At 42.7% G+C, this 11,410-nt stretch overlaps 1 non-coding gene across 1 annotated transcript; it reads left to right on the top strand.

Moving 5' to 3' along the window:
• The first annotated feature begins 10,507 nt into the window (after window positions 1–10,507).
• LOC111553623 lies at window positions 10,508–10,611 on the top strand. Its single transcript, XR_002735009.2, has one exon. It is a non-coding gene; the product is annotated as a U6 spliceosomal RNA (small nuclear RNA).
• The last annotated feature ends 799 nt before the right edge of the window (window positions 10,612–11,410 follow it).

Raw genomic sequence — 11,410 nt, 5'->3', positions numbered from 1 at the left:
CCTGTAGTCCCAGCTACTTGGGAGGCTAAGGCAGGAGAATTGCTTGAACCAGGGAGGCAGAGGTTGCAGTGAGCCAAGATTGTGCCACTGCACTCCAGCCTGGGTGACAGAGTGAGATTCCATCTCAAAAAAAAAAAAAGAAAAAGAAAAAAAGAAAAGAAAAAGAAAAAGGCCGGGCGCAGTGGCTCAAGCCTGTAATCCCAGCACTTTAGGAGGCCGAGACGGGCTGATCACAAGGTCAGGAGTTCGAGACCATCCTGGCTAACACGGTGAAACCCCGTATCTACTAAAAATACAAAAAATTAGCCAGGCGTGGTGACGGGCGCCTGTAGTCCCAGCTACTTGGGAGGCTGAGGCAGGAGAATGGCGTGAGCCCGGGAGGCGGAGGTTGCAGTGAGCCAAGATCGTGCCACTGCGCTCCAGCCTGGGCAACAGAGCAAGACTCTGTTTCAAAAAAAAAAAAAGAAGAAGAAGAAGAAAAGAAAAGAAAGAAAGCTGTGTTGTTCCATGTGGTAGGCAGAATAGTGTCCATATTCTCATCCCAAGAACCCCTGAATATGTCACCTCCCCTGGCAACAGGGACTTTGCAGTTGTGATTAAATTAAAGCTGTTGAGAAGGGGAGAGGATCCTGGTTTAGGCAGGTGAACCCAATGCCATCGTAAAGTTCTTAAAGTGAAAGAGAGAGGAAGAGTCAGAGGGTGACCTAACTGTGGAGAAAGGGTCAGAGACAGGCAACGATGCTGAAGATGAAGAAAGGAGGCCATGAGTCACGGAAAATGGAGGTATCTAGTAGCTGGAAAAGGACAGGAAATGCGTTTTCCCCTCGGGCTTCCGGAAAGGAATGCAGCCCTGCTGGCACTCTGACTTTCACTCGGTGAGGTCCCTGTCAGACTCTGACCCACAGAACTGTAAGATAACATATTTGAGTTGTTTTAAGCTCCTAAGTTTGTGGTAGTTTGTTACAGCATCAACAGAAAACTAAGAGACTCCACATTCTCAACTCATTGTCTGTGTTTTAAGTTTTTTGCTACTCTGGTGGATGTGTTATGGTATCTCATTACGGTATTTATGTTTCCCTGATGAGAAATGAGCGTGAGCACCTTTTCCTATGTTTTTTAGCCATGTAAATACTCTCTTTTATAAAGTGCCTGTTCATACATACTGTCAATTTGCCTACCAGGTTGTCAGTCTTTCTCTCATTGGTTTATAGGTCTTTGTATATTCTGAATATAAACCCTTTTTCAGTTATGTGAGTTGCAGATATCTTCCGCTTTACAGCTTGTGTTTTCATTCTCTTAATAGTGTCTTTGCCTAACATAACATCTTTTTTTTTCTTTTTTTTTTTTTTTCTGAGAAGGAGTCTCACTCTGTCGCCCAGGCTGGAGGGCAGTGGTGCCATCCGGGCTCACCGCAAGCTCCGCCTCCCGGGTTCACGCCATTCTCCTGCCTCAGCCTCGCGAGTAGCTGGGACTACAGGCGCCCGCCACCGCGCCTGTTTCATTGTTTTGTATTTTTAGAAGAGATGGGGTTTCACTGTGTTAGCCAGGATGGTCTTGATCTCCTGACCTTGTAATCCACCCGCCTTGGCCTCCCAAAGTGCTGGGATTACAAGTGTGAGCCACCGTAACATAACTTCTTAATTTTAATATCATTCAACTTACCTTTTCCTTCGTGGTCAGTGTTATGTGTGTGTTTAAGGAATCATTCTCGGCTGGGTGTGGTGTCTAATGCCTGTAATCCCAGCACTGTGGGAGGCTGAGGCAGGAGGATCACCTGAGCCCAGGAGTTCAAGACCAATCTGAGAAACACAGTGAGACCCTACCTCCAGAAAAGAAAAGAAAAGAAAAGAGAAGAGAAGAGAAGAGAGGAGAGGAGAGGAGAGGAGAGGAGAAGAGAAATCATTCCATACCCCAATGCCAAGAAGATATTCCCCTGTTATCTTTTTCTTTTTCTTTTTTTCTTTTTTCTTTCTTTCTTTCTTTCTTTCTTTTTTTTTTTTTTAAACAGAGCATCATTTTGTTACCCAGGCTGGAGTGCAGTGGCACTATCTTGGCTCACTGCAACCTCCACCTCCCAGGTTCAAGTGATTCTCCTGCCTCAGCTTCCCAAGTAGCTGAGATTACAGGTGCCCACCACCATGCCCAGTTAATTTTTTTTGTATTTTTAGTAGAGACAGGGTTTCACCATGTTGGCCAAGCTGGTTTCGAACTCCTGACCTCAAGTGATCTGCCCAGCTCAGCCTCCCGAACTGCTGGGATTACAGAGCCACCATGCCTGGCCTATGTTATCTTGCAAAGCTTTATTTTGTTACCTTTCTTATTTGTATCTAAATTCATCTGGAATTGGTTTTTGTGTATGAAGCAAGGTAGCAATCAATTTCCTTTTTTTTTTTTTCTTTGTCTCATATGGCACTCCAACCCTCCCAGCCTCGGCTTTCTCCCACAGCTCTATGGTGCTACTTTTGTCTTTTAGTTCTCTACATACTTACTATTGTTATGAATCAGGTGTTGATATATGTGTGGGCCTGTTTCTGTACTCTTCATTTTGCTTTATTGGTCTATTTGTTTATGTTCACTCCACCATTGCATTGTCTTAGTTATTGTAGCTTCAGTGTAAGTCTAGATGTCCAGTAGGGTAAGTTTCTCCCAGTTGGTGGCTGTTCTTTGACATTGGTTATTCTTGGCTTGATTCTTTGCATTTCTACATATACCTTTAGAATCAGGTAGTCAATATCCACTATCCACTTTATGTCATCATAAAGTCCTTAAAAGTGCCAGGCACAGTGGCTCACGCCTGTAATTCCAACACTCTGGAAGGCCAAGGCAGATGGATCACTTGAGGTCAGGAGTTTGTGACCAGCCTGGCAAACATGGTAAAATCCCATCTCTGCTAAAGATACAAAAATAAAAATTAGCTGGGTGTGGTAGCATGCACCTGTAATTCCAGCTACTTGGGAGGCTGAGGCAGGAGAATCACTTGAACCTGGAAGGTGGAGGTTACAGTGATCGTGCCACTGCACTCCAGCCTGGGTGACAGAGTGAGACTCTGTCTCAAAAATAAATAAATAAATAAAATAAAGTCTTTAAAACTGGAAGAGAGAAAAAGAGATAGAGGGTGATGTGACTATGGAGAAAGGGTCAGAGAGATGCAACGTTGCTGAAGATGAAGAAAGGAGGCCATAAGTCACTGAAAGTGGAGGTATCTAGAAGCTGGAAAAGGACAGGAAATGCGTTCTACCAGGGCTTCCGGAAAGGAATGCAGCCCTGCTGGCACGCTGACTTTAACTCGGTGAGATCCGTGTCAGACTTCTGGCCACCCATAAAAAAAAATCTACGCCAGGCACCGTGACTCACACCTGTAATCACAGCACTTAGGGAGGCCAAGGTGGTGGATCACCTGAGATCAGGAGTTCGAGACCAGCCTGGCCAACATTGTGAAACCCTGTCTCTACTAAAAATACAAAAATTAGATGGGTATGGTGGCACAAGTCTGTAATCCCAGCTACCCCGAAGGCTGATGTAGGAGAATTGCTTGAACCCAGGAGGCGGAGGGTGCAGTGAGCCAAGATCGCACCACTGCACTCCAGCCTGGGTGACGGAGGCAGACTCCATCACAAAACAACAACAACAAAAGCTGCTCAGATTTTAATCAGGAATGAATTGAATCTATAAATCAGTTTGAAAGACAATTGACTTTTCATAAAATTGAACTTTCCAATCTGTGGTCTTGATGTAGCCTATCATTTTCTTTCTTTTTTTTTTTTTTTTTAAGATGGAGTCTCATTCTGTTGCCCAGGCTGGAGTACAGTGCTGCGATCTCGGCTGTCTGCAACCTCCATCTCCCGGGTTCAAGCGATTCTCCTGTCTCAGCTTCCAGAGTAGCTGGGATTACAGGCACCCACCACCACGCCCAGCACATTTTTATATTTTTAGTAGAGATGAGGTTTCACCATGTTAGCCAGGCTGGTCTCAAACTCCTGACCTCAGGTGATCTGCCCACCTTGGCCTCCCAAAGTGTTGGGATTACAGGCGTGAGCCACCACACCCAGCCAGCCTATCATTTTCTTTAGAATTCATCAAGTTAATTTCTTTGACAATGTTTTGTAGTTTTCTATGTAATTGTCCTGCACATTTTTCATTAGGATTCATTCTGAGGATTCAACCTTCTTAATGCTATTGCAAGTAACATTAAATTTTTAAATTCTATTTATAATTATTGAGTAGTTATATAATAGATATAGAACTGATCTTGTGTCTAATGACTGCTAAATTTACTTTTAAACTTTAAGTTTATTATTATTATTATTTTGAGATAAAGTCTTGCTCTGTCACTCAAGCTGGAATTCAGTGGCATGATCATAGCTCACTGCAGCCTCGAACTCCTGGGCTTCAAGTAATCCTCTCACCTCAGTTTTCTGAGTAGCTAGTACTACAGGCATGCACCACCACGTATGGCTATTTTTTACATTTTTTGTAGAAATGGGTATCACTCTATTGTTTAGGCTGGTCTTGAACTCCTGGCCTCAAGTGATTCTACTGCCTTGGTCTCCCAAAGTGCTGGGATTGTAGGTATGAGCCACCACACTCAGCCTATTTTCTATTTTTTTTTTTTTGAGACCGACTCTTGCTCTGTCACCCAGGCTGGAGTGCAGAGGCATGATCTCGACTCACTGCAAGCTCCGCCTCCCGGGTTCACATCATTCTGCTGCCTCAGCCTCCCGAGTAGCTGGGATCACAGGTGCCTGCCACCATGCCTGGCTAAATTTTTGTATTTTTAGTAGAGAGGGGGTTTCACCGTGTTAGCCAGGATGGTCTCAATCTCCTGACCTCATGATCTGCCCGCCTCGGCCTCCCAAAGTGCTGGGATTCCTATATTCACTTTGTATAGTTTATTTCTAGAGTCTTGTATCTTCCACATGTATAATCATGTCATTTGTGAATAATGACAGCTTGACTTTGGATGAGACACATTTTACGTAGGAAGATGTGGAGAAATTAGAACCCATTGCTAATTGAACATTGCTAATGAAAATGCAAAATAGTGTGGTTGCATTGGACAACAATTGCCAGTTCCTCAAAGTAGTAAAGATGGAGTTAACAGATAACTCAGCCAAGGCTGCAGTGAGCCTTGATTGTGCCACTGCACTTCAATGTAGGAAACAGAGTGAGATCCTATTTCAAATAAAAGAAAACAAAAACATGAAAAAAAACACGACCCAGCAAATCCACTTCTAGGGATATACCCAAGAGAACTGAAAGCATGTATCCACACAAAAACTTGTAGATGAATGTTTATAGCAGCCTTATTCATAATAACTAAAACAAGGAAACAATCCAAATGTCCATTAACTGGTGAAGGGATAAATACAATGTGATATATCCATACAATGAACTATTATTCATTAATAAAAAGATTTTTTTAAAAAAGAATAAAATACTGATACATGCTACAATGTAGATGAATATTAAACACATTCAGCTAAGTGAAAGAAGCCAGTCACAAAAGACCACATATTATACAAATCCATTTATGTGAAAGGTCCAGAGAGACAAATCCGTAGACAGAAGATACATTAGTGGTTACCTCGGACTGGGGTTGTATGCAGTGGCAGTCAGGAGAAACTTCATGATACATGTTTCTTTTTGGGGTTATGAAAATGTTCTCAAATTAGATGTGATGGTCACATAACTGAATATTCTAAAAACTAATGAATTGTACATTTTAAATGGGTACATTTTATTTTATTTATTATTATTATTATTATTTTGAGGCAAGGTCTTATTCTGCCGCCCAGGCTGGAGTACAGTGGCATGATTACAACTCACCAACTCACTACAGCCTCCACCTCCTGGGTTCAATCCATTCTCCCACCTCAGCCTCCTGAGCAGCTGGGACTACAGGTGTGCATCACCACACCCAGCTAGTTTTTGTATTTTTTGTAGAGATGGAGCCTCACCATGTTGCCTAGGCTGGTCTTGAACTCCTGGGCTCAAGCAATCCGCCTGCCTTCGCCTCCCTAAGTGTTGGGATTACAGGCATGGCCACCTCGCCCAGCTAAATGGGTAAATTTTATAGTCTGTAATTTATATCTCAACAAAGCTATTTAAAGTTTTGGGTTTTTTTTATTATTATTGTTGTTGCTGTTTTAAATGGAGTTATGCTTTTTTTTGCCCAAGTTGGAGTGCAATGGCGTAATCTCGGCTCACTGCAACCTCCACCTCCCAGGTTCAAGAGATTCTCTTGCCTCAGCCTCCCAAGTAGCTGGGATTACAGGCATGCACCACTACACCCGGCTAATTTTTTTTTTTTTTTTTAATTTAGTGGAGACAGGGTTTCACCATGTCGGTCAGGCTGGTCATCGAGTTCTTGATCTCAGGTGATCCACCCGCCTCGGCCTCCCAAGGTGCTGGGATTACAGGCATGCGCCACCATGCACGGGTAAACATTTTTTTTCTCCCCGAGATGGAGTCTCCCACTGTCACCCAGGCTGGAGTGCAGTGGCATGATCTCGGCTCACTGCAAGCTCCGCCTCCCAGGTTAACACCATTCTCCTGCCTCAGCCTCCTGGGTAGTTGGGGCTACAGGCGCCCGCCACCACGCCCGGCTAATTTTTTGTATTTTCAGTAGAGACGGGGTTTCACTGTGTTAGCCAGGATGGTCTCGATCTCCTGACCTCGTGATCCACTCGCTTTGGCCTCCCAAAGTGCTGGGATTATATGCATGAGCCACTGCGCCTGGCCTAGGCTAACCTTTTTTAAATATAGGACTTTGAAAGCTTAAAAAAGAGGTAAACATACACTGTTTGCGGGTATAATCTCTAAATTTTTGGAGATTTTAATTTTTTTGTTATACTTTTCTGGGCTCTCCAAGAATATGTATTTTTGTAATTGGAAAATTCAGAAAAGGATAAATGTTACAAAGACGTAGAATTCCAGCCAGCCATGGTGATTCACACCTGTAATCCCAGCTCTTTGGGAGGCCGAGGTGGGAGGATTGCTGGAACCCAGCAGTTCGAGACTAGCCTGGGCAACATAGTGAGATCCCATCTCAAAAAAAAAAGATGTAGAATTCCACCTTTCCCAACACCTGCCACATACCCACAAGCAGCAGCAACAACAAACCCTCCTAAAAAACCAAGAACAGCATTTGAGGGAGAAGTGAGTTGGCACCTGAGTTCAAGGTTGTCTACCTGGATGACTTGTCTGAATAATGAAATGGTGGTAAACTGCAGCTAAACAAGCCAAGGGCAGCTGGTGAGAGGACACTGTTAAGGCACTTGCTTGGGATTTTCACAGAATTGTGATGAACAAAATATTATATGAGCAAGATAATTTTTGTATTCTTGGCCAGAATAATTGAAACAGGTTAGTTAAAAAGTTATTAGTATGGGTTTGAAGTGGTTAATATGTTGGTCAGGATATTGAGTGAGAAACGGAGTGAAGGGGTGACTCCTAAAATGTTTCAGTGACAAAATCCTCGGGGAATAGTGATGATTTAGATGGAATTAGAGATTATACCAAGACCATACATGTTGAAAGACTAGAAGTTCTCTTAACATGAAAGAAGTTGACTAAGGACCATTTTGACAGAAAAGCAATGAATGTGAGGATATGAAAACTCTATTGCCATTATTTAGAATCAGGATTCCAATGTTTGAATCCTAATTTCCCTATTTGCTTTCTTTCTTTCTTTTTTTTTTTTTTTTTTTTTTTTTGAGACAGTCTCACTCTGTCACCTAGGCCAGAATGCAGTGGCACCATCTCGGCTCACTGCAAACTCCACCTCCTGGGTTCAAGCGATTCTAGTGCCTCACCCTCCCGAGTAGCTGGGATTATACGCGCGTGCCACCACACCCAGCTAACTTTTGTATTTTTAGTAGAGACAGGGTTTCACCATGTTGGCCAGGCTGGTCTTGAACTCCTGGCCTCAAGTGATCCGCCCGCCTTGGCCTCCCAAAGTGCTGGGATTGCAGATGTGAGCCACCATGACAAAACCCCTATTTGCTTTTTGATCTTTGTCAAAATACCCAACCTTTTTGAGCTTCGATTTCCTATATTTTTAAAATAGTAATATCAATTTCTACTTCATAGCCTGTTTTAAATAAATCAGAAAGCACATAAAAGCACTTAACAAGCTGGGCACGGCGGCTCACACCTGTAATCCCACCATTTTGGGGAGCCGAGGCAGGTGGATCACTTGAGGTCAGGAGTTTGAGACCAGCCTGGCCAACGTGGTGAAACCCCATCTGTACAAACAAAACAAAACAAAACAAAAACAAAAACAAAAACAAAAAACAAAATAAAAATTAGCTGAGTGTGGTGGTGGCCACCTGTAGTACCAGCTACGCAGGAGGCTGAGACAGCAGAATCGCCTGTACCCGGGAGGCGGAGGTTGCAGCAAGCTGAGATTGTGCAACTGCACTCTAGCCTGGGTGAGGGAGCAAGACTCCATCTCAGAAAAAATAAAAAAGAAAAGAAAAGAAAAAGCGCTTGATATAATGCCTGGTACACGCTCTGAAAAATATTTTATATATATGGTAATATTACCATCGGGGGAACTGGTGTGAAGGGGACATAGGATATCTTAGCACATCATTTGAAACTTCATGTAAATCTATAATTGTTTCTAAATAAAAAGTTAGAAAATGTATTAGCTATCTAGTCTGGGAATTGTGTTGTGTCATTGTGCTAATATTTTTCTCACCAAAGGAAGGAACCAAGGACCAGAGACACAAGTAATTTGTTACAAAGAGTTACAGAGAAGTGAAATGAGAATGGAAGTAATTTCTTCTGAATCATATTACCATGGAGCAGCCTTAGTGTGAAGGGAGCTTAGAATTAGGGCAGTTAACCACTGAACTTATCTGGGTTTGAATATGTAGTTTGCTATGGTTTATTTCCTGGTTCAACTTGACTCATTCATTCAGATTCAGAATAATAAATATTTAAATGTTTAAAATAATAAGCATCGAAAATGATAAGCATTTCCTCCACACGTACACTGTGCTAGGCATTGTGGAGCCTCTCCCATATTGCTTTGAATGCGATTGCAACTAAAGCTTTCTGAATTCTAAGAGAAAGGCACAAAGGAAATTTACTACTGCCACTCTAATCCATTTAGTGCTCACTGTTTAAACATCTTTGTTTTCTCTTAATGAAATTAAAATGTGTGGAACAAATTGTATAAGATGTAGTACCTCCTCAGTGGGGAATTCTTTAGCCTCTACTAACCTGGAGCATTGGGAAAAGCACGGGAGTAGGGACCATAGTGGATAAGAAAAAGAGAGTTTATTTTCCTTTATACTCAGTTTACAGTAGTGATTCCAGCAGGATGCACTATTTTGTTCAGAAAAAGCTGATGCGAAGAAACTTGGAGCTGTGGCTGATGACCTTGGAACAGAGTTGAAGTTCTGTTGCATTCTTGGGGCAGTGTTCAGCTCCTGTAAATGCTGAAATAGCAGCCCTGAATCAGGGTAACTCTGGATAGAGCTCAGTTCTGTAGGTATTTTTCCCTTTCCCTCCCTCCCTTCCTTCCTCTCTTAGGTCAGTGTGAGAAAATGTCTCTTTGGCTGACGTGAATAAAGAGATCAAATATCTTTGAAAAACTATGAAAGCTCTAGGAAAGGCTAAGGCTTCACATTCAGAGTGTCACCTTTACAGGGAGCTTTAAAGGGAGATAGAAGCAGCATAGACGGGAGGACATGGAAAATTTCACAAATATTTACCTTTATACAATTTTTTTTTTTTTTTTTTGAGATGGAGTCTCACTCTGTCGCCCAGACTGGAGTGCAGTGGCACAATGTCGGCTCACTGCAAGCTCCGCTTCCTGGGTTCACGCCATTCTCCTGCCTCAGCCTCCCGAGTAACTGGGACTACAGGTGCCTTCCCAGCTAATTTTTTTGTATTTTTTAGTAGAGACGGGGTTTCACCGTGTTAGCCAGGATGGTCTTGATCTCCTGACCTCGTGATCTGCCTGCCTCAGCCTATCAAAGTGCTGGGATTACAGGCGTCAGCCACTGTGCCCGGCCTTACCTTTATACAATTTATAGAAATGTATAGGAGGCTTTAGGTAAGAGACTGGCAATTAATTTTTTTTAATTGTTCTTTTTTTTTTCTTTTTTGTGAGACAGAGTGTCACTCTGTGTCCCATACTGGAGTGCAATGGCGTGATCTCGGTTCACTGCAACCTCTACCTCCTGGGTTCAAGTGATTCTCCTGCCTCAGCTTCCCTAGTAGCTGGGATTACAGGCATATGCCACCACGCCCAGCTAATTTTTTGTATTTTTAGTAGAGATGGGGTTTCGTCGTGTTAGCCAGGCTGGTCTCAAACTCCCAACCCCAGGTGATCCACCCACCTCAGCCTCCCAAAGTGCTGGGATTACAGGCATGAGCCACCACACACGGCCTAAAAATTGTTCTTATTTGAAAATGAGTCTATGAGGGACATTTTGTCAACTTGGTTTCAAAAAAAGAGATGAATGAAATGAATGGTAAGAATTTGTTTAATGTGCTCATTTCAGCAGCACATATACTAAAATTAGACTGATACAGAGATTAGCACGGCCCCTGCGCAAAGATGACACGCAAATTCATAAAGCATTTCATTAAAAAAAGTAAAGAAATATTTGTTCAAAAATCATTTTTAATTACATAAGTATTTCTCCATTTTTCAGATTGTTTCTCTTTTCATCATTTAAAACAATAAATAATAGATCTGTCTTCATATACTTTCAGTTTCAGGAATGATAATTCTGAAGAAAAAAGTGAATCGTTCATCACCGATAAAAAAATTAACAAACATGATAGTGGCTAGCAACGTCAGGTAGGTTTTATTTCTTAGCAATGTTTTCCCCACGATTTTCTTTTATGTTTGTGTGTGGTTGAAAAGCCAAACAGATTAATTTCCAAGGCTCACTGGCTGCTAAGAAAAATTGTCACTGTGGCCAGGTGCAGTGGCTCCTGCCTATAACCCCAGCACTTTGGGAGGCTGAGGTGGGCAGATTACCTGAGCCCAGGAGTTTGAGACCAGCCTGGACAACATGGCAAAACCATGTCTCTACAAAAAAATACCAAAATTAGCTGGGTGTGGTGGCGCCCACCTGTAGTCCCAGCTACTCAGGGGGCTGAGGTGGGAGGATTGCTAGAGCCCGGGAGGTGCAGGTTGCAGTGAGCTGAGACTGCACCACTGCACTCCCGCCTGGATGACAGAGCAAGACCCTGTCTCAAAAACAAACAAAAACCCTTCAATTATCATTTGGAAGAGGACTTATTCTTAAAAATGCAGGCCTTAGTACTTACATAGTTGGATGATGCTTTTAGAAAAATGACTTGGGGGACACTCCCCCTATATTTTACACATTTCAGTGGCAGAACAGGATAACAATTCAGACCTCCTGTGTGCTCTGACCAC

The sequence above is a fragment of the Piliocolobus tephrosceles genome, chromosome 18, assembly GCF_002776525.5.
Source record: "Piliocolobus tephrosceles isolate RC106 chromosome 18, ASM277652v3, whole genome shotgun sequence".
Classification (NCBI taxonomy): Eukaryota; Metazoa; Chordata; class Mammalia; order Primates; family Cercopithecidae; genus Piliocolobus; species Piliocolobus tephrosceles.
This window is presented reverse-complemented; position numbering and strand designations above follow the sequence as displayed.